Source organism: Culex pipiens, chromosome 3 (genome assembly GCF_016801865.2).
Source record: "Culex pipiens pallens isolate TS chromosome 3, TS_CPP_V2, whole genome shotgun sequence".
NCBI lineage: Eukaryota > Metazoa > Arthropoda > Insecta > Diptera > Culicidae > Culex > Culex pipiens.
This window is the reverse complement of record NC_068939.1, coordinates 145854101-145869689: the sequence shown is the minus strand read 5'-3', so window position 1 is coordinate 145869689 and position 15589 is coordinate 145854101. Positions and strand designations below refer to the sequence as shown.

Genomic DNA, 15589 nt, shown 5'->3' with positions numbered 1-15589 from the left:
AGTTACTTCAGTAAAGTCTGTTTAATCATGATTTTAAATAAAGTAACATAAACAAAATCTCTGCCATCAGCAGTCCCTGTTTATATAGCCCTGTCAACCTGTCAAACAAAAGGCTACATAAACCTCGTGACGAGAAAAAAAGCAACATGAAAAAAGCGCCATGTACATTCGGCGAAGAAAAACGAATCATAACAAAGCGCCCCCCTCAGTGACAGCAGGGTGATATCGACGTTGGCGATTTCAAAAGAAGTTATGTTTGTTTTTCTCAAATAAAATTATGGAAATAATGTTTTATTGAATTTGGATGATCAAGCATCAATGAAAGCAACGTTTTTTATCGTTTGTTATTATGAGAACATCTTATTTTGCTTTTATATAAAAATGGTAATTGAAAATGGATGCTCAACATTCAAATGCGTTTTTCTCAAAACGCATGGTTTGTACATGATGCTTTTTGAAATGTTGGCATCGATTTGACATGTTGATAGGGCTATATAAGCAGGCACTGCTGATGCTAGAGATTTTGTTTATGTTGATTTATTTAAAATCACTATTAAACAGACTTTACTGAAGTAGCTTTTGTTCACTTTTGGTGGAGAGGTAGCTTATTAAGAGTACTTTCAGAATATGCAACAACCCAGAAAGTATCCAAATTTACATGATGCCTTTCAAAATGTTGCCGTGGATTGTTTTGCATAAGGAAACTGTGACGAGGAGTACTTAGTTTTTGGGTTAAATTATTTAACTAGGCCTAGAAAGCCTTATAATGGTGACATCAAAGTCTGGAGTTTTTTTTGAAAAGGTCCAATAAACCAAATTTCCAGTTTTTTGGGTGTTTTTAGAACCGCCTTGAGTCAGGGGTATTAAAAAACACCCAACAAGCAAAAACTGAAAATTTGGTTTATTGGTCCTTTTCAAAAAAACTCCAGAAGTGATCGTACAATACAACGTCGTTTCTTGCAATCGATGTAAACAACAACAAATTTAATCAATTTCACAACTCGACATGTTTGTCAATACACTCAAACCCCGATGGTTTGACATCAACTGTTGTCAAACGAACGGGGTCGCTTTTTATTTTGACACCCCTTTTACACGGGGATCACACACACTACCAAACGTTTGTTTTGAAAGTGTGCGTGAGCACCGTGTAAAATGTGACATGACTTTATCAAACCAACGCGTACAACGGGGTACAAACTAGAAAGTTTCAAACGAAAAAGTGATCAAAGACCGGGGGTTGAGTGTAGACGTTTCAGTGAATTCTTTGTCAATAAACAAAATTGTAAATTTCGAGTATAAATGCTAAGAAATTATTTGAAGCAATCATACACACTTATGGTTAAGATTATTCTTATTTGTTGGCAGGGAATTCACTAAGATTCAATTCTGTCGATTGCAGCGTATTCAGGTAGCCCAAATCTACCTCCACGAAATTGAAACGTTTACAGACATTAACTTCAAAAATGTCGAATTGTTTTATCTAGTGTAACGATATGCTTTTTGAACTAAACTGTGTATGACGAGTGGAAACATTGCACGGAGTTCTATGATTTCACATATTTATGCATAAATCGTGAAAATTTATAGATTGTATGGACTTTTGTATTTTTAGATCTCATTTGAAGAAAACAAAAATTATTGGTTCTTGCCAAATTGTCCCACAACGATGAGTCTGCGAGTGCCATATGGGACGGAATAATCCTGTAGTCGGTGTACTGTATACTCGACAGTTAATGCCATACCCTCTTGTGATCCGTCGTGGCGAGAAGCTCGCATTAGGTTCGGAAAGAGCATAAAACATCAAAGTATTTAGATTGGGAAATGATGGGAAGCCATGGCGAAAAGGGGCACTTTAATTTACTGCGATAAGATATAGTGAGAAGAACGAAACTATATTCTAGGCATGTCCCCTCCTCCCTTGACAACATATAAATACATAAAAATACAATGTTGTGCGTTAATTGTCGGGAGAGTGTAAATTAGAGCTGGTTGGCATTTCCATTAGCAAAACGACTACACAAAGCAAATCCAGATTGAGTATGGGTCCGATGGCGGAGAAGGCGAAAGAAATTCAATTTATCTTGATGTTTATTAATGGCACTAACAAAAATTGCAAACGAAGGCACGAAACTATTCCCACTGTGACATAATTAAGCTTGACCAAATCACGGCAGGGCATCACTGGAAGTTAATGGAGTGAACAGTGATCAGACTGAGCATGACTTTTGTACTGGGGTTTGATTACTTTCGGAAACTGTCATCTGTGGTCGTTTTACTCGTTGACCTTCTTGTTAATATAAATTTTGCTGTGTTAGTCAATATTTTAGTTGGAACCTTGTTATTTGTTAAGGTGTTAATTATTGGTAATAATTTCGTCAGACTGAGAAAATTTGAACGTTTTTAACAACAAATGAAATGCATATACGTGTATTAAATGCCGTTGATCTGGTTTTACTAGTTCTTGACTCTATTGAGTTTTGATATTGCATTCAAGTCTCTCACTAACAAGATAAGAGCTAGATTTATCCATCCTTGCTTATAAGTGAATAGTTGATTCGTAAGAATCTTGGCTAGAAAATGTTGATCCATGCCTGACAAATCTGATATTTTGTGAAAAGATTGCAAGACTTTATCATTTTGAAAGTACATAAAACGATACTCATTCAATTAGTTAAGGAAAAAGTTGTGTTTTTTCAATGCTTCTGTCCATTTTCTACACTTCACGCCCAACCAAACATCTCCAGATCCTCCGGGAGTTCCGTCCACGTCGTCGAAAAAAGATTCATCAAACGCTAAAACTCCCATGAGCAACTCCTCCTTCTCCTTTGCACCTCTCCAATTCCCACCACGTCGACGGCTGCCACTTCCCGTCAACTGTCAGAAGCAACTCCACCCAAGCCATTCCGTCGGAGACCCCGGGGGCGTAGTGCTCTGCGTATTTTGCCGCGGCGATTTTTTGACCATCGCGCGCGGAGAGAGTGTGTGACATTTAAATTAAATTCCCGCCAACTCGACGGGAAAAACAGCCAAAGTTGGTCTTGCGTGAAAGCTGAACGTGCAGTTGGGTTTGTTTTCCCAGAGGAAGTGGGACTTCTTGAAGTTGAGACGCACAATAAGCAGACGATAGACTCTTTTTCAAATCGAGTTTTAAGTATTAGCAGTCATTTCAAATTTAGATTAGTTATGGATACGACCATCAACGAAATGGTGGCGCTGTTTTGACTTTTCTCAATTTGATGTAGCTCTAGTGTAATGTTGATCAAAAAACATTTAAATTCGTCTATTTGTCTGTGATTGATGGTCACGGAGTTGGAGGGCCCTCCCAGAATGGTTCCAGATTTTCTTATTTTTTTTTCTCTCTCTGTACCTTGTCGTGTTGTGTGTCAATCGAGGGCGGTTTTCCGAGGCTTCCGCAGTAATCCAAATTGAAAGTGATGTCTGAGGGTAATTGAAAATTGATGGAGAAATTGGTCCGTGTGATGTGCTGAGGTTTTCCCCACTGCCGCAAATGGAGCTAAGGATCTAGGGTAGGCACAGTCAAATTTGATCTACTTTGATTTATGTTGCTCAAGCTACGATATCGCTAAAGTTGTGAGGTCCATGCTGGGACAGTTCATCCTACCAAAATATTAGAAAACAAGAAAGGAAAATTCGGCACCGTCATCCATCGCTTTGATGCTTCAAACACCAAAGAAGTTTCAATAAGAAAGTCACGAGAATGCATCAAAAGAACACAAACAGAACTGTGGGGATGGAAAAACTTGTTGCTCGAAGGAAAATGCCCCCCTCCACCACCCACAGCAACCAAAAGCATATTTTCTTCAGTTTTTCCTCACTTTCGAGTGAGTCATTCACCTCGGCTCTGTGTTCTGTGTTTATGGTAAAATAAACAAGGAAAAATTGAATGGGGAAATTTTTTGACTTTAACGAGAGCGTCGAACCATAAATAATTGGAGGCATTCCCCGGTGTCACTTTTACGCTGTCCCCTAAAGTGTGGTAAATTTTATTGCGATGGATCAGTACCGCATGTCTGTCGCAGTAAATCAGCATTCTATCGAGATGTTTGTCATATTATGCTGCGTGAAATATGAACGATGCTGTGGGTATTTTTTGGACTCAAAATAGTACTAATGCTTTCTTGATGACATCTGAGAGTTTATATATCAAATTTGTCAGCAGTTGAGAAGAAACCAGAGATGATTCTTTTTTAAATTTTGTAGAATTACTGGAAATAAGAGAAAAACAGAGCATACTCAAAAAGAGATTACATTGCTATGCCCAAATAAGCCATTTTGCATCATTAGTTTGTCCATTTAATTTTCCATAGAAATTTGGCAGCTGTTCATACAAAAATGATTTATTGAAATTCAAAAATCTGTATCTTTTGAAGGAATTTTTGATCGATTTGGTGTCTTCGGCAAAGTTGTAGGTATGGATAAGGACTACACTGAAACAAATGAAACACGGTGAAAAAAATTGATGATTTTTAATTTCACTTTTGTCACTACAACTTGATTTGCAAAAAAAAAACACTATTTTTATTTTTTTTATATTTTGAGATAAGTTTTAGGGGACGGGGACATCGAATGCCAACTTATCAGAAATTTTCAGAATGTTCAAAAAATCTTTGACCAGGTTATGAATTTTTGAACAAATACTGATTAAAAAAAATCGAAACATTGGTCGCAAAAATTTCTACTTTATTTTTCGATGTAAAATCGAATTTGCAATCAAAAATCACACACACTCGATTTTTTTTATATCAATTTTAGAACTCAATCTAAGATTTTTGGCACATTCTGGAAATTTCTGAAAAGTTGACATTTGATGTCTCTCAAAACTTATCAGATAATAAAAAAATTAATAAAAATAGTGTTTTTTTTTTGCATTTCAAGTATTAATAACAAAAAGTGAAATTAAAATTCACCAAATTTTTTACCGTTTAATTTTTTTTCAGTGTAGTCCTTATACATACCTACAACTTTGCCGAAGACACCAAATCGATCAAAAAATAATCTACATAAGATACAGATTTTTGAATTTTCATACATCATTTTTGTATGGACAGCTGCCAAATTTATATGGAAAATTAATTGGACAAACTAATCATGCAAAATGACTTCTTTAGGCTTACCAAAGGTACCAAAACAGTTGCAGCCTGATTAAAAATACAAAAAAAAAAACGAATGACCGATATTTCAGAGAATTGCTCAAATGTTGTATGTAGCATAATGTTTAAAAATAATTAGTTCGATTGCTTTTAGGAAATAGTTTACTAATCAACGGTAACTAGTTATTTTATCAAAAAAGCTCACTCATTGCCGAAACCCGGGATTGAACCGGGGACATTTAGATCTTCAGTCTAACGCTCTCCCAACTGAGCTATTTCGGCTGATGAAAATTGAAGTAAATTATTATTACGCTGAGATTTTTTCCGTTTCTAACAATAAAACATCATCTAAATATTTTTCAAAAGTCTTCCCTTTTCATCATCGGCAAAATTTATGACCAGCCAATCCGCACTTGCTTCCGTCAGATTACTACCGCCCAACTTTCCCCTCGCGGAACAAAAGAAAAGAAAATACCGGCATTAAAAGGGTGTAAAAAATGAGCACCTTTTGTCTCAATTTCTGCACGTACCAAAGCCATTAATTTTGAAATGAAAAATTCGCTTTGGCCACACCTCCCTGACAGAATTGTACGTCTCTTTCCACCGTGTGCTTCTGCTGAAATCCATACCCCAGTGTATGTGTGTTTATGTGAGTGTCGCTCACATGGCTTGTAGCGCAAACAACCCTTTCGGGAATAAATTTCTTATTTTCACGGCACTCAACCGCCAGAAATGGTAACCGGCAGCAGCAGCGATGGAAGTGCTTAATCAAACTCGTAAATTTGTACCACCATGCGATAAATTCGTAACCCTTGCCACATAATCCACAGCGTGGAACAATACGGTCCCTTAATGACCATTGTCACGAACAACGTCACAAAATTGCGCCATTTTTCTCTTTTCACATATTGTTGTTGAATAGCTAGTAGTAAAAAAATGGATTTTTCCCGTGTGCCGAAACCCGGGATTGAACCGGGGACATTTAGATCTTCAGTCTAACGCTCTCCCAACTGAGCTATTTCGGCTGGTTGGAAGTGGAAGGCAGCTGAATGCGAGCGATCGTGTTACGTTTGGAGAAAGTTTGTCCAGACTAGGCAAAGCTGATAAAGAGAGTACGATAATGGGTAGTAAAGTGGAACGATGAAGACCTTTGAGCTGGGTTATGGAAATATCACACTGATTTCTGTAAGCTTTGGGGCTACCTGATCTTTGCGTATGAGTTTGAACAGTTTCGAGCGAACTCGTTAGAGCACAACTTGTACCTAGACGTATCTAGACGGGCTTCGGTCGAAAAAATCGCCAAAAATCAATTTGTCTAGAACTCTTTAAATTTTAGAGAATTTCGGGGTTGGAAGTTTAACTTGTTTTATGTGACTTTGCCAATGTTTTTTTTTCTAAATATAATTTTTTAGGGGTCAACTTTGGCTGTGTTTTTACCAACATTTCCTTTATTTTAAGTAAAGCAGTTATTTTGTGTCTCAGACTTTGCCTCTACGCATTTTTTTAACAATTTAAATGCTTATGGTGTCCTTGTAGAGGAGAAAATATGACACAAAAAAATTAAAGGTGATTTAAACTATGAAAAAATAGAAAGGCAAAATATTATGATAGGCTAGCAGAATAGGCAAAATACTACCAAAAACAAAGCTAAACAAATTAAGATAAATGCAATTTAAAATTATACATGCAAACATCAATCAAGGTAGTTGCAGAGCATACTCAAAATTACCGTTAAACACAAGAAAAAAAATCGATAAAAAATTGGGCAGTAGATGGTTAATCAATACAGTCTAGAATCACGAACAAAAAAACATTTTTTTCGTATATGGGTAATTCTCTACCAACTCACACGAAATCGGGAAAAGTTGCCCCGACCCCTCTTCGATTTGCGTGAAACTTTGTCCTAAGGGGTAACTTTTGTCCCTGATCACGAATCCGAGGTCCGTTTTTTGATATCTCGTGACGGAGGGGCGGTACGACCCCTTCCATTTTTGAACATGTGAAAAAAGAGGTGTTTTTCAATAATTTGCAGCCTGAAACGGTGATGAGATAGAAATTTGGTGTCAAAGGGACTTTTATGTAAAATTAGACGCCCGATTTGATGGCGTACTCAGAATTCCGAAAAAACGTATTTTTCATCGAAAAAAACACTAAAAAAGTTTTAAAAATTCTCCCATTTTCCGTTACTCGACTGTAAAAAATTTTGGAACATGTCATTTTATGGGAAATTTAATGTACTTTTCGAATCTACATTGTCCCAGAAGGGTCATTTTTTCATTTAGAACAAAATTTTTCATTTTAAAATTTCGTGTTTTTTCTAACTTTGCAGGGTTATTTTTTAGAGTGTAACAGTGTTCTACAAAGTTGTAGAGCAGACAATTACAAAAATTTTGATATATAGACATAAGGGGTTTGCTTATAAACATCACGAGTTATCGCGATTTTACGAAAAAAAAGTTTTGAAAAAGTAACTTTTTGCGTTTCTCTTTGTTTCATCGTCCGTGTCTGTCGCGGGTGATCATGAATGGCCATGATCGATGACGACCAACTTTTTCAAAACTTTTTTTCGTAAAATCGCGATAACTCGTGATGTTTATAAGCAAACCCCTTATGTCTATATATCAAAATTTTTGTAATTGTCTGCTCTACAACTTTGTAGAACATTGTTACACTCTAAAAAATAACCCTGCAAAGTTAGAAAAAACACGAAATTTTAAAATGAAAAATTTTGTTCTAAATGAAAAAATGACCCTTCTGGGACAATGTAGATTCGAAAAGTACATTAAATTTCCCATAAAATGACATGTTCCAAAATTTTTTACAGTCGAGTAACGGAAAATGGGAGAATTTTTAAAACTTTTTTAGTGTTTTTTTCGATGAAAAATACGTTTTTTCGGAATTCTGAGTACGCCATCAAATCGGGCGTCTAATTTTACATAAAAGTCCCTTTGACACCAAATTTCTATCTCATCACCGTTTCAGGCTGCAAATTATTGAAAAACACCTCTTTTTTCACATGTTCAAAAATGGAAGGGGTCGTACCGCCCCTCCGTCACGAGATATCAAAAAACGGACCTCGGATTCGTGATCAGGGACAAAAGTTACCCCTTAGGACAAAGTTTCACACAAATCGAAGAGGGGTCGGGGCAACTGCTGTGTGAGTTGGCGGAGAATTACCCATATTTAAATTTTCTTGTTCCATAACATCAAATTTGAGTTCTTCGTCCCCATTTTAGTTAAATATGAATGATCGATTGCCTAATACAGATCAGACTCGATTATCCGAAGCCTCGACTCGATTATCCGAAGTTTGGATTATCCGAAGTTCAATTATCCGAAGGTTTGTATGGGACTTCGAACAATTGAATCATGAACATAAAATATTGTGTTGATTTTTTTATAAACATCAAAATTGAGTACTGCGACCCCATTTCAGTCAAATTTGACTGGTAGGTTGCCTATTAAATTGAAAAATGCGTTTTTTCCAAGGTATTTTCAATATTTCATCACCTCCATTTTGGCCACCATCTTGGATTTAAAAATTCTAAATCACTTTAAAGCAGTTTAGGGGTAACAATCAATAATAGGACAACGAAAACAAAACATTTTTTTGTGATTCGATTATCCCAAGTGAAATTGCGCCTAGGACTTCGGATAATCGAGTCTGGATTGTATATATTTTTTTTCATTATTTCTTCACCACCAAGTTGGCCGCAATCTTGGATTAACAAATTCTAAATAACTTTAGCGTAGTTTAGGGGTCATACTAAAGCTCGACAATCAAAAATATGACAGCGAATTGTTTTTTTCGAGACCTTCGAATCTGGACTGTACCCCTTATTTTTTTTTTTGTTTTAATTTCAATGAAAACTTATAAGCAAATTTTATTCAAAGTATTTGTATACTCTGCCTTAATTTTTTTTTTCAGAATATTAGAGGTGTAAAAGAAATATTTCAAATTAATTGAGCAAACTTGTAAAGTATTCTGAATACATTTCACTATCAGTATTTATCAATTTTGAACATCATGGAACACTTTTCAGCTTTTAAAATAATTTTAATGTTGAACCATGCATAGTTTAAGACATCTTGTAATGATTTTTACTTATTGTTGACGAAGATACGGGATAGCAAACCAAAATTTCGTGGGGCGAGACGAGTATCTAAGAATCTTAGTCATGCTGTTTATACTCTGGGTGCTGAATAGTGGTTCGCAAAACGGCCTCAATTTTGAACTGTCAAAATGGAAACAATTTACCGTTCACCAAAAGTAGAGAGTATTGTAATCGATAATTAAAAAATATTTTTTTTTTCAAGAATGAATAATTTGTGGCTTTTGAGGACCTGGAGTTGAATTTTCAGAAATCTTAAAAAAGTTGAAGGCGAGACCGTATTTTTTTTATAATTATGGATTGAAGTTGTTGATCCAGAAGCTGTCTTGATCTTAATTTGATTTCGTTTGAAAACCTACTGGTTTAGTGAAAATCTTCTCTTTTTGTTTGATCAGCTTCGCTAAAATTAGCGATGTTTTTTCGCTGGACAAGGAAATGCTGTAGAATTCCAAAATCTGCCAGGAAATTTATCTGGAACATCGCAGATTGACACTCTCGGCGCAGTTCTTCGTCATTCGTAAAACAGAAAAACCTCTTATAACCGTTCCAAACTTGAAAACACACACAATTTTCCAACAAAAATATCAAAAACTAGCCAAAATGAAACACAAACAAGTCATGCTTCCTACTTTGTAGATGTAAACAAAAAGGGATCATTCGAAAATCACGTTACGCATTCGCTCTGTTCATCACCCTGGTTATACTTGTGGCATCAACACTGCACCTGTTTTCAATAAGGCTTGACATTTTTAATTTCATTTGATGTGAAATTTGCAATACACATTGCCATCAAAGTCTTTCTAGGATTTAAAATTGAATTTCTTAGCTGTAACTTTTTTTTTCAAAACAATTTTTGAATAAGAAAAAAACTACAGAAATTTTAAATTACAGAAGCCTAAGTTTGCTTTAAACAATTTTTCAAAAATCAATATCTTCCTAGTTAACGGTTATGGAAAAGTTGTTATTTTACCAGTTGAATATGATTTTTTCTGAAACGGCGAGCACCCTAAAATTGATTGTCTAAAACTCCACGGCAAACTAGCAGAGCTACAGATTGAAACGCTTTTAAAATACTAATTTATTCATTTATGTTTCTGAAGCATCAACAGCTTTTCATCTTTTTGCCTTTCTCACGTTACTGAGGAAAGGCTATAAAATCACTCGAAAAATGAACTTCTCAATTAGACCTCCTAGACCCACCTTCATGTATACCTATCGACTCAAAATCAAATTCTGAGCAAATGTCTGTGTGTGTGGTGGGATGTTGATCAAAAAATTGTCACTCGGTTATCTCGACATTGGCTTAACCGATTTTATCCGTTTTGGCGTCATTCGATTCGTCTTGGGGTCCCATAAGTCGCTATTAAAAATTATGCAGTTTAGTTAAATACTTCAAAATTATGCTAAAAAAACGATTTTAACAAAAGTCCGGAAGATTGTAAAAAGGGTGGTTTTTGTTAGAAAACCCGTCATGCTATACATTTTCAGAAAGGTATTTAAAAGACCTTTCTAACGCGTTGAAGACATTGAAGATCTGAAAAATCTATCAAAAGTTATAAGCACTTAAGTGTTATTTATACGCTTTTTGGAGGCCGGATCTCAGATATGTTGATGAAAACATTGTCCGGATCTCTCATGCGACCTATCGTTGGATAGGTATTCAAAAGACCTTTCCAACGCGTCCAAAACATTGACAATCTGACAACCCTATCAAAAGTTATAAGCACTTAAGTGTTATTAACGCACTTTTTGCATTTTGGATAGCACCCTTTAAATGTGAGGAAGGCGCCAACCACCTAAGGGTGGATTAAGTAACGTTTTAGATTTAATTTTAAGAATTTTGATGAATTGTAAAATTATATCAAATCTTGCTTTGGAGGCGAAAAATATTGCTAAAATAGTAGTTTATGCAACAAGTTGCAAAAAGAGGATTTTCAGCACGAGTCGTACATTTATCCAACGAGGTTCACCGAGTTGGATAAATACGACGAGTGCTGAAAACATCAAGTTTTGCAACGAATTCTAACAACATTTTTTGCAATTCCGAAAAACACCCATTGAGTGAAATTTTAAGTCAAACTTTCTTGTATTTTGTCAATAAATCGCTTAAATCAAAAAAATGTTGAACAGTGTTACTTTTCGAAACGAGTGCTGAAAAGTAACACTTTTCAGCACTGAAATGGGTGCTGAAAAGTTGAACTTTTCAGCACTTGTATCAAAAAGTAACACTTTTCAACATTTTTTTGATTTTAACGATTTATTGACAAAATACATGAAAATTTGACTTAAAATTTCACTCAATGGGTGTTTTCCGGAATTGCAAAAAAATGTTGTATGGAACTCGTTGCAAAACTTGATTTTTTCAGCACTCTTCGTATTTATCCAACTCGGTGAACCTCGTTGGATAAATGTACGACTCGTGCTGAAAAAATCCTATTTTTGCAACTTGTTGCATAAACTACTATTTTAGTGAATTGAGATTTCTTTTTAATTTCAAAGATATTTTCCTATATTTCCGTGAGCTTTTGTGTGTTTTAAACATGATCAGTTTATTGTAATCGAAGCTTATGATCATTTAAAAAAATAGTTTTAAGATTTTTAATTAATTACGTAATAGATTGAACAGACTTTAACAGATTGTTTAGCAGATAATTTAAAAGCAATTGAGATTTGTTGAAAACTGTTGAGTTTTTGCATTTTTTCTATTAAGGAAAGTTTTTTGAACTATTTGGATGTGAAAACCAAATTCTTTGGTGGTGGGGTTTTGCATTCCATTTAATATAATTAAAAAAAGGTTTTTCAAAAACAAAAAACTTTTGCCAACTTTTGATGTTTGGAAATTTAGCAAAAATGAACCAAAAAAAGAATCGATTTTGTAGGTTTTCCTTTCAGAAATAAATACAAACCTTTTCCCATGACAATATAAAACTTTCGACGGAATGTTTATTCGGCGAAACAACTTTCGGCAAAATGTACCAGATTCCTTTAAAAGGTCGTGCAGATGTCAATCTCAAACATTTTTTAAGTGAATAATTCGTAAATTGACAAAAAACGACCTAAAAACGGCTATGTTTGCAGATGTCTGACTTATTGTAAAAAAAGTGTTTTTGAGCATTTAACAAAATCTGAATTTTAATGCCAAATTTCATTATACCGTTATAGTATTTTTTGGAAACTTATCTTTCTAAGACTGGTTGATTTTTCGCATTTTTTTTAACACTCATTACGTTCAAGTCAGGTTTGTTTTCAAAAATTAAAATAGATTATTTTATATAGGATACTGAAAGTCAGACAAATATTGCATCGAATTTCGAGAAACAAGCTGTGCTCCATCTCTAACGACAGCTGTCATTAGCGCGAAGAAATCAAAGATCTGCGCGACACAATAATCACCTTCCATTAAACTTAATTGTAAACACTTCCTAATCGATAAATAAAACCGCCCGTCGTCCCCTGCATTGCGCGTCTCAGCAATGTTATGGACACTTCCCAATGGACACAGCAGCAGTTGGCCATCAAAATGTACATCAACGAAAGGATCGTCGGCGCGACCACTCCGAGTCCTATTTGCAATGACCAATCTCATCAATATGATACAGTTGGCGCAGAACGGCGGAGACGGGGAACGGTTCCAATCTCATCAGCTGCAGGATCCCTGACCCCCCTCCCATCCTCTTTTTCTCTGTCCAGCTTCAGTGGGAAAAAGCGCAACCCAGAATCGATCGGAATGGAAATGGAACATTTATTGTGATTGGCCATAGGTTGGCCGAAATTCTGCAGCTTCCGAAAGTTTGGTAGAGAGGAGGTACCCTTTTTTGGACTATTCATGAATACTTTTAGTCAATCTAATCGATAGGCCCAAAATAGATACATAGACCCAATAATAGGTACATCTCCCCCTCAAAATGCCCCTGATGGTCCCCGGTTGCGATTGATGGTAATGTTACGAAATTAAACATCGATAAACAACGCTCTTCTTCGCCCATGGACACGGTCATCATGGAAACTGACTGTACCGTTCCCAGATAGGTCGCCGCCGTGTCGTCATCGCAACCGGGAGAGTGTGTGGCACCGGGTGGAAAAAATGGACCCAACAACCACTTCTCAACCTGCAGAAAGTCGCTTGCCCGGGTCCGGGTGAGTAAATCTGTATAATTAGGATAATTTTTCATCATAATCAACGGCACCCTTCGTAACGAGGACATAGCCGGGACCGGGAAAACACGTTGCACGTCACGTGGACCGTGTTTCTGGGGGGAGGAGAGTAACATATGCTGGGGGAGCTCTTGACCGTATAAGTACATCATGTTGGGTTGCATCCGGTGAAAAGGTTGGGGTTTTCTTTTTTTTACGGTTTAGAGCTCGTGTTGGGCGGGAAAAGGCCGCGGGATGAGCGCTAGACCTGAATGACCGGATTGGAAAATCTCAAGTAGCAGTTTGAACACGGTGGAAATCAGGTGGATCCAAACATTTTTTCATTTTGGAAAATTGTGTGCTATGCCAAAAATTCTTTAATTTATTTGCCTGTAGACCGATTTTTTTAAATATAGAATGTTAGCTTTTATAGGTGAACTTATATAAACTTTGAATGCTGAATCGCGTAATTTCTAACAAACTTCAAGAGGGTTACAAAAAAATCACTGCTTGAAAAAGGAAAACATCACGTCAACTGACTGAAAGAAAAGAAGAGCATAATCCCTGTGCAAACCCGCACCAACCATCGTGATGTTTGCCCAAATGGGGAGGGCATTTCAATGCTTCACAGAATATCGACGAGTTTCCAATAGTGCCTGGCTGTAAAGAGTTGATGAGAAGGCGCTCTGTGAAAATGAAAATATTCCCTTGGTGGATTTTGGGGATTTGTTCGCTTTAAATCTCCATCAGCCACCAGTTGGATGGAAGTTTGGGATCTTGAAATTTTAGAATTTATTTAAAATCCGTGGGAGGTATTGTAAGGACCATGTTAAATTGAACTTCTGGTTATGCGTTAATATTTGAAACATTTCATGGAAACTTTTAGTTAATCTAATCGATAGGCCTAAAATAGATAAATAGGCCCAAAAATAGGTACATCTCCCTCTAAAAATGCCCACGATGGTCCCCGGCGGCGATTGATGGTAATGTGACGAAATTAAACATCGATAAAAATACTCTTCTTCGTCTACGGACACGGTCTTTTTTAAATAATTAGAATCATCTTTATTTTTTCGAATTAACTTGTTTCAAATGATGTAGAGGGAGAGGGGGTATTATGCACCTCCTAAAGAAACACTGAAATTTCTCAACAAGAGTAGCATTTCTGTGAAAGATTTTTGTTAAATGTTTAAAATTAATTATTATTCTACGTCATCCATGTGAAAAAAGTCTTTACAACCCTCTAAGTTGTTCAAAAATAACACATTTCTAAAAAAATATTTCAAATTCAATTCAAACAACCATGCGGGGCAAAATGCACCACAACATTGGGGCGAAATGCACAACAACAACGAGGCAAAATGAATCGGCTAAAAGTAGTTTTAACTAGTCACCACTAGATGACACCGCTGTTTTACAAAGGAATATTAAAGCGGTGCATTTTGCCCCGACCACGCTTATTGATGAAAATTTAATCAAAAATACGATTCCATTCCATAGAGAATTTGCAGCAAAGCTAAAAGACACATGCCGCCACTTATGAACAAATAGCGTAAACCTATGATTTTTCGAAAAAACCTTAACCTTCAAAATCATCATTTTTATTGAACTTATGCCGGATTCGGATGAGAAAAATTATTTACAACAATTTGGTGTATAACTTTCCAATATTTGTTTGATTTTTCTATGAGAAAACTGGAAATTTAGAAAAAGATAGTAATTTGGACTATTTGGCAAGAAAGTCTGTCAAAAATCAATAAAAATTGTTGAATAAACGTTAACACATCTGTTATCAACTATATAAATGTTTATTTCATTGATATATACGGGGAAACTATTTTTTTCGTGTTCCAAAACATGTTTTTTAAAGAAAAAATTCACAAATTTTTGCGCGCCCAAAAAATGATGTTCATTATTTTAAAGCAAAACATTTTTCTCGTCTTTTGCAACTAGTTTCATTAAGATTGATGCAAGGAATCATGAGAAATAAGCGATTTTGTTCTTCAATCCAGCAGAAAGGAATACGATTTTTGGCAAGTAACCCCATTTTGGCGCCACCTACATTTGAAACACAGTCGCGCTGCAAAACCTCCCACTCGGAAAATAATCTGGTAAATTTGAGTGTCTGGCGCTGGCGGACGTTTGTCGTGCAGTTCAGACACACTTGGCACACTTATCCTAGACAAGTTTTGCGTAACGCCAGATGAATCTGGCGAAAATCGGGCAAAA

General features: G+C 35.9%; 1 protein-coding gene and 2 non-coding genes across 9 annotated transcripts in view; 1 reads left to right on the top strand and 2 right to left on the bottom strand.

Annotated features, from left to right (window-relative positions):
- The window catches only part of LOC120417143 (protein winged eye), a 370323-nt gene that overhangs the window by 40388 nt on the left and 314346 nt on the right, over nucleotides 1-15589 (top strand). The gene's annotated exons all lie outside the window — the stretch shown is intronic.
- On the bottom strand, nucleotides 5324-5396 carry Trnaf-gaa (transfer RNA phenylalanine (anticodon GAA)). Its single transcript has one exon. It is a non-coding gene; the product is annotated as a tRNA-Phe (tRNA).
- Nucleotides 6067-6139, bottom strand: Trnaf-gaa (transfer RNA phenylalanine (anticodon GAA)). The gene has a single exon. It is a non-coding gene; the product is annotated as a tRNA-Phe (tRNA).